Raw genomic sequence first — 11,976 nt, 5'->3', positions numbered from 1 at the left:
AGAGTATAGTTAGAAAGAAAACACCAATTAGTTTGTAATAAGAAAACTACAGCTGAGTGCGCACTTTATCTAAATACTTGAAGAAAAAAAATTAGGGACCTGATTCCCCATGGGCATTGTGCAGGTAAAACAATTGTTATCCAAATGTGCAAAGCTTGTATGAATATGCATAGGAAATATGACTGTATTCGTTTATAACTATGCAATACCAGAAATCTAGAGAAGCTAGCATATTTTGCTATCAGTTCAAGATTCCAAGCAAAAAAATGTCCAGAACAGGCTAATGAAAATGCGCCTTTTATTGGACAGATCTTTTTGTTGTCCATTAGTAGGCAGAATCGTCCACACTACATGGGCATTACACGGTTTTATACTACATAAAAATGGAACTGGTATATGTTTGCCATGATATAGTTGAAAGTACGCTATATAGCTCCTAGCACTTGTGGCTAGCTTGTAAAACTGGCATAACCATACAGGGGCCTTACTAAGAGATGGAAACTGTATGCATGAACATCCTTTAAACAAAACTTTTCATTCTAAACTGGTGCATCCTTATTAGTATTTCCCACACAAGGGAATTAGTAAATTAAAAATTCAATCTGAGAGAAGTCCCCCTTACCAGACTCAGCATAAGTTCAAGACCACCCCACTAGGAAGTTTGCATCATAAACATCAATAATTTGGATATCTTCCTGTTACCAACATCAAGAGCATGAAGGAAACACAGTTAACTGTAACAATTGAGAGAGCACATTTAATTTATTTTCACAGATGCTACCAAAGAATTATAGCCTTCCAAATGCCACTGATTTATTGCAAAAGGCAAAAATGACCAGGCAAGCCCCTCCTAATGTCGAGGCACCGATCCACGAAAGATATAAAAAAGCAACATCTAAAAAAGAGAGGGATGTAGGATGTAGGAAAGCAAGCTCCTCAAACTGACAACTATCCTCCATTAAAAAAACTGACAACTTTCCAAGTCTCAAAAGGTTGATGGTTTGATTAGTAAGCAAACATAGAGCCGCAGCTAGCCATGCACTAATATCTGGAGATGTTGGTGCAAAGCAAAGTACTCCAAGCTCCCAAGCTCCATAGTGAGACAGAATACTCCAAGCTCTGAAAAAAAATACAGTAACAATTATATAGTAAAATGGACAAACTATACTCCCAAAATCTGAAAGCATTACGATTACATAGTGAGATGGTACTTCGGTATTTTATTTTGAGAATACTGATATCAGATGTGAGAGGCAAAGGTTATTACTCCTTAAAACTCGTCGCTTGAGTGATTCAAAGCTGTCGACCTGCCCCACAAAGAGGCAAAGGTGTCTCTAACAGGGAGTCCGGCCATCGTCCACCTCTGCACCATCCCACTGGATCCAAAGGACCGACAATTGTATTCGTATCTCACTTGTGAAAGTAAGCGCGGCGATGCCCACCTGATTAACTGATGTGCCAGCCACGAAGATGGAGTCCCGGGGAAGTCGTCTTCGCTGATCAAGCCCGACTCCTCGCCGCTCGTTGACGCCAACGGCGTCCAAGGAGCTGAGCAACGGCACGTAGAGGCATCATAGGTTAGACGTTCATCCACAATCTGCGATTCTGAGTGGCCAGCGACAGAACGGCGCCCAGCCCGTGTACCAACGCCCAGAGAGGCCTCGGAGTACTCCGAGATCTGCAATTTGGAAGAGATCCAATTTGAGCTACTCCTGGCTCGATCCAGACAGAGGAAAAGGAGAGAAATAAGTTGCTGCTTGGTTGCCTGCTAGCTTCAGTGGTAGATGAGGAAAAGTAGGCACTAATAACATTAAGAAAGTCACTGGATTTAAGATCCGAACCTGTAGGTTTTACCCGTACAACATATGGATGTGCAGCAGCGGAATCAACACACCACCAGGTGTAAGTGGAGCATGCAGGCGGGCGTCCCGGCGATGGTGACGCGGTGTGATATCTGCTCCTGTACGGGATCAAAATCAGATAGATGAGGATCAAGATTGAGATTGAGATTGAGATCGAAATCGAGAGATAACCTGCAGATAGAAGGTCGCCTTCTTTATCTGTCATCACGCTCGAGGAAGACAGACAGCGAGAATCCCTAGCGGCGGAGGGAGCACCTAGATGTGGCCGGTTGAAGTAGACACGCGCGGTGAAAATGAGTTGGGTAGCCGTCGCGTGGGAAGGAAACGATGGGTTCCAGGATGGTCGTGCCCCCTCGATTACAAACTGAAACGGCTCTCCACAGCTGAAACTGCAGTGACGTGGCTTATAGAGAAATAACAGCAAAAATAGTTAGTGGATGAAAAAAATGCTGATGTGGCAGATTGACAAGGTGGATAGGCTGCATGTCAAGAGAAATCATGTAGTGGGGATGAACTATTTAGGATATATAGATTTGTACAAACTGAAAACATATTTTAAAAAACAAACTAAAAACAACAACTACTACTACTGCTGCTGCTACTACTACTACTATGCCGCCGCCACCGCCTTGAGCCTTCTACATGCCGAGAAGCCTGTAGAAGTTGGTTGTAGTCGCCGCCGTCGCCCTGCACGCCACCGCCGTCCTTGCTGCAATCCTGCCTTGGGTCGTCGTGGCGGACGGGGTTGGGCGGCCCGGGCACCTCCTCGTCGCTGTTGTCGAGGATGACGAGGCCGCCCTCCTTGCGGCTGCGGAGCCAGGCTGCGATCTCCTCGAGGGCGCGACGCTGGCGCTCCATCTCTTGCCAGACGTAGTCATCCGCGCCCATTTGAGGTTGATCTCCTCGTCGGCAGCTATGAAAGATCTCCAACGCCACCCGCATACATTTCAAACAATATTTGAACTAAACGAACGAAATTCATGCAAACCGAACGATACTCATACAAACCAGAGCACATTCATTACATTTCGGACATCTTTCATTGTTGGGGGGAGGGGGGACTTAAACCTAGACTACGGCGGCGGCCGTCATCCAAGTCCTTGGTGTTCCCTTCCGGCGACCGTGTCCTCCATCTACTGTCTCCATCAGCAGCGTGGACAAGACTCGTGAAGTGAAGGTGCGGTCTCCAGCGAGGAAGAGTAGAACCTGGGAGACAGACCGACCCACTTGAGACACAATGCCCTGCTGCTTCTCATGCCCTACTCATCATCGAAGGACTCCGCGGCCTGTCTGGAGCCAGTGGACGTGAGGTCGACGAAAAAAAATGGAGGGGCTGGCACTCTTGTCATCCAACCGACGCGGACAACATTGTTTGGTGGCGCGTAGGACGCACAGCCGGCGGCATTCTAGCCTGCGATCGCGTGCGCAGCCAGCGTGTCTGTGTCTGGCTGCACCGGTCGTGTGTTCTGCGCAATAGCTTGAGCGCAGGCGGCCTCGTAGAGTGCCCGCTGCTCGGGGACAAAGTTGGGATTCACCACAGCCATGGCCACCACAGCTTCCATGCCCGCTCTCTCGCTCGCTCACTCGCCATAGATCTAGCTCTCCGCCAGCCGGTGCTGCTCAAGAAGGATCAAGGTTGTGCTGGTGCTCCTGCCGCTCCTGTCAGAACAACGACATATAGGCGCCGGCGTAGGCTCCTCCTTCGCCATTACTGCGTTGAAGTGCGTCTGTGCCTGCTCCATGGTCAAGCCGACATGCACCGGCGTAGGCTCCGACGCTAAGTCGTCATCGGAACCCGTCTCCATCGTGTGGACCTCGGGGGAGTTGGCCGGCATGACGACCTCAATCCTCTTTGCACGGCGGCTCTGTCAGGCGACTGCAAGGGCGATGATCTTCATCTCGTCGATAGGCTCTCCCACAGAGCATTACCGCTCGTGGTCATGGCCATTGTGGTGCATGGGAGGAAGATGTGGAGGGAATGGGGTTGTGGTTAGTTGTTCTCCGGGTGTGGCCAAGCCTCCTGTTGTGTCAACGCGCGGGGCGTTGAGCCTGATTAATAGCGGTAGGGCATGTTAGATATTCACCCCGTCCCGTCCGGTAAATGCCTCTCCGACATTGAACATGCACGTAGACCACGGACACGGCACGGGCGGCGTCCTTGGCCGGCGAGCCGCTTCAATGCTGACACCAACGAGAGTTCACATCTCCTCTGGGCCGGCGTCAATGCAGAGTGAGTGCTCTAGAGCGGCATGAGAGCTGGCAGCTGAGTTCGCAACGGAAAGCGCGCGGGAGGGTTATTTGGTGGTCTAGGTCAGTCAGACGAGGGCGCATGGCAGCGGTTCGGATGCCCACAAAGCCTCCCTATTTGTCTCTTGTTTGCAGAAAAAAGTGCGTCCGGACCAGTCGGCGGGCCAATGCAGGCTCACGGTGGATGGCAAAACACGTCTGAACCGCACAGTCTGGACTGTTACGGGGTTTGAGAGTCGACATTGAAGATAGCGAGGCTGAAGGAGGTCTCGCCTCAAGGGTGCCCTCATGTCGCTACTACTGGGCTGCCCAAGTAGCTTCTTCAGGTTTGTTTTTCTTCTTCGTTATTTCATTTGTTTGTTTTTTTATTTTGTTCATATTTTCACAAAATATTTCAAATACATATGTCTAAATTTTAATTTACTACAAAATTTAAAACCACGAATTTGAAGAATCTTATTGCAGTATGAAAAATATTGGTGCAATTTTTCATGAAATGTTGGTAGCATTCAAAGAAAAGGTTGATGACATTTCACAAATATAAACATGTTTCACAAAAATGTAGATTGCAATTAAAAAATGTTTATACAACAAAAAAAATGTTTTGTGTCACTAAAAGAAATTATTTTGTACCATTGAAGGAATGTACATCACACTTTAAAATAAATGTTTATTATCATTCAAAAAATGTTTCAATTTGTATTTGGAATTTTTTAAACATATTCAAAAAATATAATCAAAATATTTATTTGGAAAATAAAATTAATCATTTATATGAATAATGCTAAATGTGTATAAAACGTTTCTTATAAAAATTTGTACTTGCTCTGGGAAAATAAAGAAACCAATAACACGGAAAAAGAGTAAAGAAAGCTGAAAAACCAATGAAAATGATAGAAAACACATAGAAAAGGAAGAAGAAGAAAAACCCAAACGAAATTTCTTAAACCAGTCTCAAGCTCATAGAACCGCTATAGGCCAGCCTGTTTAACCCGTCTAACACTTCCAATATTTTTCGCGAGCAACTAGTTGACGAACGCTTCTACGGGAGCCTCGCAAGGTGGTCTCAGAGCGCGCCACTTAGTGCGCTCTGGGCGCTCCCTTCATTTGTTTCTTTTTTTTACTTTTCCGCACGCGTTTTCAGCTTTTTAAACGGGTTTTCTCGACATTTTGGTTTTCCACCGGTCTTTAGCTTTTGGAACAAAAGTTTCTTTTTGATTTTTTTCGCGTGAAAAGACTCGTGTTTTTTGCTTCAGCAAGAGGCACGATTTTACTTTTGCGAGAGGAACGACATGCCTCTCGGAAACGGAAAAAACACGTTTCTGCCTTTTGGAAACGGGAAAAAAAAGTGTTTTGTTTTGTTTTCTCTTCCGCGAGAGGCACGGTTTTCTTTCGCGAGAGGCACGGGCATCCCTCTCGGAAACGAAAAAAAATGCATTTTCTGTTTTTTTTCCTTCCACGTGAGGCATGGTTGTGCTTCCGTGGAAGGCACAGCCGTGCCTCTTGCAAACAGAAAAAAACACGTTTTCTAGTTTTTTTTCCTTCCGTGGAGGGCACATTTGTACTTTCGAGAGAGGCACGACCATGCCTCTCAAAAACAAAAAAAATATGCCTTTTGTTTTTTTCTTCCGCGAGGGGCACGGTTGTGCTTTCTTGAGAGGCACGGTCGTGCCTCTATCGGAAAAGAAAAAAACCATGCTCCCGATTCGGTTCGTCCGGTGTTTTTGTGAAAATAAAGTTCATCAAAACCTATCAACACGAGATCTAGTTTTGAATATCTCGACGCGAGGAATCCAACGATGAAAACGGTTCGATATTTGGACGCACGGTTTAAGAGATAAAACGTTGAATAAATGGATCTACGAAAAAAAAGGAAAAACTCACATGTTGCGGTAAGTGGTGCACATGCAGCGGGCCACTTGTCACAACTTGGGAAGGCGGGAGTGATCTTTGCAAGGAGTACTCCTCAATTAGTGATTTTGATATATTTCTCTTGTAGGCCATTACATTTTCCCATGATGGGCCACATCCCGAACGGTTGCCGCCAAGGCCCAATATATTGTTGCTTACCCTTTCGTTTATACTTCCAAATATTCTAAATACATATAGATAAATATATTACAAATTTTTTCTCAAAAAATGTTAACAAAGCATTTCAATTTTTTAAATGCCTATCGGGAAATGTTTCTCATCTATATGAAAATTGTATGCAATAATATACAATGTGTATGAAAATATTGATCATGTATTAAAAAAATGTTCAAGCATTTGCAAAATGTTAATCAAGTATTTGCAAATGTTAATCAAGAATATAAAACTGTGAAATGTTTATAGAAAAAATGCTGGTCATGTATATGGAAAATATATACAAGAAATATATGTGTATGAAAAAATGTTGATCACGTAGTTAAACAATGTTGAACCTGTATAGAAAAACGTTCCTGATGTATACAAAAAATGTACAACGTACATTACATAAAAGTAGAAAACAAAAACATATATTTAAAAACATAATTTGTATTTAAAATATATTAAACGTGTATATAAATATGTTTCTAATGTATATTAAAAATGTACGTTGTGTGAGAAATAACATTTATTGCCATTAAAAAACGTTCACCCTATATTAAAAACTGTTGACCATGTGTTCAAAAAATGTGCAATGTGTTTGGAAAGAAGTAGACATTAGAATAATAATCCTTTTCATAAAATGTTAATCATGTATTTTTGAAATATTAAACACGTATGTAAAATATGTTGCTGATGTATACGAAAAATGTTGAATGTGTATTGAAATTTTTAGACCTGTGTTAAATAAAAAAGAAGCCAATGAAAGTCGACAAAGAAAAACGAAGAAACCCAATAAAACCCGAAATATAAAAAAACTAAAAATGAAATAAAAACAGAAGAAACCAAAAACCTTAAACCCATGTGTAGCAAAGAAGAAAAATGAGAAAACCACTGCAAAAGAATGGAAAATAATTGCAACCCTATACCCTAGTCGCCTCGCTCCTCTGCTGCACACATGTGAGAATTCTAAATGTCTAACCCACGAATTAATGGTTGCTGCGGGTCGCAGTGGGCTTACCTGGTGTCAGTAGAATTTCCCTGCTTTTCTAGAGGCCGACAATAGTTGCCGCTGCTGCAGAGGTTTGGATTGTTGCCATATCTTGGGAAAGAAGGAAAAAAACGCAGATTAAAACATGGCTGCTGATTCAAGATATATAAAATGTATTCGGAATAATTAAAAGGATGAGATGAGATCTGGGAACTCTAATTGAGAAATTATGATCCTGGAGGGCAGGGTAGTAGCAACCTAAGTGTTAGGGAGCCATCTTGAGTTGTTTTCACAAGCCCAGGAGGAATTGATCCATTGAGCTGATTGTCTGTCAAATCTCTGAAAGAAACACAACAGTTTTTTGATGAGATGTGATGTTTAGTAGGAAAGGATTTGGAAAGTATATATCGATCACATAATAAGCGTGAGCAACGACAATTGCGAAAGGGTGTCAGGAATTGAGCCGGTAAGATTATTGCGTGACAAATCCCTACAGATTCGTGAAGTTCCAGTTAGACAGTTTGATTGCTTCTAGCTAGACAAAATTAGAGTTGCAATGGCTACTAGCTTAACAATGTCCTACTTACAAGTATTGTAAACCTTTAAGACCAGCAAAAGAAGATGACAGGTTGCCACTGAGGCCACTGGAGGATAGATTCCTACAACATACATGCATACAATTATAGCTCAATAATCCCAGCCACCACCACCACCACTACTACTACTATACTTTTTCAACTCCTTTATCTCACGGCGTACTGACCCAAAAGTCCTTCTATCCCATCTTCTCAAAATATTTGACAGGTCAGCCAACTTAATTTTTAGATCTTCCACTCTTGTTCCTTCCATCGGTGCTGCTTATGAGGCGCTAATTGTGCCCTTCAGATCTTCATGAGTTTCCCATGCAACCTCATAGCGGAATATCTTCTCCTTAACTTGGCGCTGTTCCTGTTCTGAATTTAACACTAACTGGATCGGGCCATGATCTGATGTTGCTGACATTAAATGGTTAACACCAGCAAGTGGGAAAAGAGAGCACCACTCGGTTGAACCGAGAGCCCGATCCAATCTTACTCTGGTATAAGAGCCCCCCGTCACCTTCTTCTCAAACGTCCAGGATCTCCCCTTGTACCCCATGTCCATAAGCATGCAAGTATCGACCATGTCCCTAAAGCCTTGGATCTGAGCATTGCTTCTCTCTCCAACCCCCTCATGTTCTTCTGGACGTAGAACTTCATTGAAATCCCCTATGCATAGCCAGGGGAGAGTTCTTAAACTTGCTATATTTTTTAAAGTTTCCCAAGTCTGGTGTCTTAGGTTTGTTTGAGCTTCAGCATACACCACTGTCAGTCTCCACGCGTCAAAACTCGGGTCCCTCACCTCACAATCCACATGATAATTCGAGTAACCAGAAATACCAATGTTTATTGAATTATTCCAAAACAAACCGATTCCTCCACTTCTACCTACGTTGCTGATAGCATAACCATTATCATAACCAACTGAAGTAGCTAAACTTTCTACCCTAACTTTATCAATTTGAGTTTCTACTGTACAAAGAATGATAGGAGCAAAATTCTTCACGATCTCGCAAAGCTCGCGAATTGTCGAGGCTTTGCCCACACCACGACAATTCCAACAGATAATACTCATTGCTGCCGGCGGTACTCCTCGTGGGAGCCCGCCGATAAATCATTGTTCGCCTTGTTTCCCTCCACCATGTTGTCCTCTTCTGCTTCATAACCCCCTGCAACATCACTGTCCAATTTCCTCCCCTAGCCATCCCCTTTCTTTGGCCTCTTCACTTCTTTCCTCGGAGACACATACACCAGAGGCAAAGGAGGCACTCCCGTCGGTTTCTCCATCACCACCAACGCCGTAGACATGCCTGTCGCAGCTCCTCCTCCTGGTCCTGCACCCGTTCCAAAGAGGGTAGCTGCGGTGTTACCAGCCGACAGCCGATTGAGTGAGGCCCCCCCCCCGATCCATCATCCTCTTCTAATGGCATACTTCTGCCCCTACCCCCGAAGCAGGAGCTTCGGGTCCAGTGATCCCATGCATGGGGGTTTTGTTTCTGCCATCTTCATGGTTCCGGACCTGCGCCTGACTTTGTATGTGTTGTTGCGGGTTGGACGCATTCATGTCGTCTCCTTCTTGCGCTTTCTCCTCTGATCCAGATGCTGCTTCATGGGCCTGCGGCGGCCGTGCATTGAATCACCAGCTCTGGTTTGGGTTATACTGTTCCCTTCCCCTGCCGCGTCCCCCCATCGAAAAACCTCCTCACCCCCTCTGTGATTGAGCATACCCTCTCCCTGCTGTTCAAACTCTCACATTATCTGCATATAAGAAAGGGCCCCACTCAAAAGTTGATTCATCATGAACCCCGTTGCCACACTCCTCATGCCAATGCCCAAATTCTCCACAATTGTAGCAGAATATAGGCAGTTTCTCATACTTGACTTGATATTTGACCCTCTCATCACCTTTCTTTCCAGTGACAAATCTCTTGATTTTTGCGTTCACATCTGTCTTCACTCTGACTCTCACGAACTCGCCAAAAAATCCAGTCGGCAGCTTTAGTTGCACTTCTATCACCTCACCGATCGGTGAAGCCAGCCCTTTCACCGCCGGCTCAATAAGAAAATTGTCCGGCAGGCGATGGATCTGAGCCCACACCTCAATCTTATCCAACTTGAACGAATCGGGGTTTTTGAAACCATCATATTCCTCTAGAAATACAGATTGATCCCTAAACAGCCATGGACCATCAAGCATAGTTTTTTTCCAATCTGCAAGACAGCCAAACTGCGTCGTAAACAGGTTCTCCCTGATCTTCCTCCAGACTACCGTCTTAGCCGGGTTCCAGGCCGCCCTCATGTCGCCATAGAGTGCATTACGGCTAAAAGTTTTAGATGTGTGAACCCTAGCGATCGCCAATCACTGCATCGGTTCCATCAGGTCCGGGAGTTCCTCTTCCCACACAAAATCATCCTCTTCCTCCCCCTGCAGGGTAAGACGGGCAAGTAGGTCTTCCGCTGTCTCCTTCCCCTTCTCCCTCTGAGATCCTCTGCCCTCCACCATAGTCGCGATCCGATTTGACAAGCACCAGCACTCCTCGCAAGGCAATCAGATCCCTCGTCCAAGGCTGGGTAAGATCACAGGGATCCCCCTCAGCCAGCCCGAGTCAAGAGGATTCGATCACGCCCGCGCGCAGCGCCAAAGATAGGATTCCGGCGTAGATCGCCGGAAGACTGCAAAACCCTAGTTTTTTGCCTAGGGGAAGTGATGTAGGAGAAGGAGATTTTCGTGGAAGGTCAAAGAAGTTGGTTGCCATTGTAGCAAGTGTGTGGCCCAGCTCATAAGGGCTATGCGGACTTGACGTACGTCATCCTCACCTTCCTCCAATATCTCACTAGCAGTCCCTCGTGAGCCTAGTTATCAGACATTGCAGGCTTAGCATCTATTTTTTGTATAGGTGGGAACCTTTTTTTGCGAATACTATAGGTGGGAACCTACAGTATGGGTGAACGCATTGTGGCCCGGAAGACACCTCCCGCAAGGCAAGGTAACAACTAATTCATCATCAACCTGTTGGTGAAGACCGGGAACACAAAAAATCGAAGTAGGAGAACCTCTAACCAAAACTCGTGTGACATTATTGCCGCCATGGCCATGACTGTCAGAAGCAGCGGACAATGATCGATAAGATCAGAGACCATTGATCTGCGAGACTCAAATACCATAGGCTCTCCGGAGCCGTGGGAACTATTTGTTTGTACGATGCCGTCTTCAACGAAAAAGGCTTTCGCCCCGCTATATTGATATAGCAACCGCCCGATACAACAAAGAGTCCAATGCTGTGGCAAACAGCACAAGCATGCCCAAAAGAAACAAAAGAGAAAGAAGAGAGAAAATAATGTCCGCAGCGTCGGATCGACCAAAACGATGATAACCCAAAACCGTTGCGCCCACCGGAGATGTACCACCTCGCTCCAGGCACCTCGAACCTCCGCATACCAAGCAGCACCTTCAGGAAGGAACACGACGACGACGACGACGCTGCTGCCCGGACAGGTCCTAGGGTTTCCCCCGGTACGCGGAGAGGCGTGGGGAAGGGGAAGATCCGACGCCCTTCAGGAAGGAACGATGGCGCCCACGGGCGTCACCGCGTCGGGGCCGGCAAGCCGGCCCGGATTTCTCCCATCCGCCAAACACCCACAACCCCGAACGGTCCGACGCGCACCACCAGACAAGCCACCCACGAACGTGCGCCACCACGGACTTGCCATCATCACCGCCGCTTCACCGTGGACATCGAAGCGAGACCGACAAGGACGAGAGGGAGCAGCCGGGAACGAGGAACGGCAGCGAGAGCAGCCACGCCGGAGGACACAACCTCCACCGCCATCGGCAGTCACCGACCGGACGCGGCAAGGGGAGCGTACCAGGCCCTCGAGGCCCGGCCAAGCCCAAAAGGGGCTCGTGAAGCACCCGTCGCCGAGCTGCAGTAGATGTGCCGCCGTCTCCACCACCCCCCGCACGAGCCGCACCACCACCGCCCCGGCCGGAGCCGCCGCAGGCGAGACCGAGTCAGGCCCGCCCAGACCCAGATGGGGCCCAAAAGGGCCCAGATCTGGGCCGGGCGGGCGCCGCCACCATCCACCGCGCCAGCGCGCCGCCAAGGGGCTGCGCCGCCGCCTCTAGGCCACCCGGAGCTGCGCCGCCTGGAGCAGCCGCCGCTGCCGGAATCACCGTTGACCGAGGAGCACCGCCGCGGGACGCCACCACCCGAGCCGTGGCACCGCGCGC

Source organism: Triticum dicoccoides, chromosome 1B (genome assembly GCF_002162155.2).
Source record: "Triticum dicoccoides isolate Atlit2015 ecotype Zavitan chromosome 1B, WEW_v2.0, whole genome shotgun sequence".
Taxonomy (NCBI): Eukaryota; Viridiplantae; Streptophyta; class Magnoliopsida; order Poales; family Poaceae; genus Triticum; species Triticum dicoccoides.
This window is presented reverse-complemented; position numbering follows the sequence as displayed.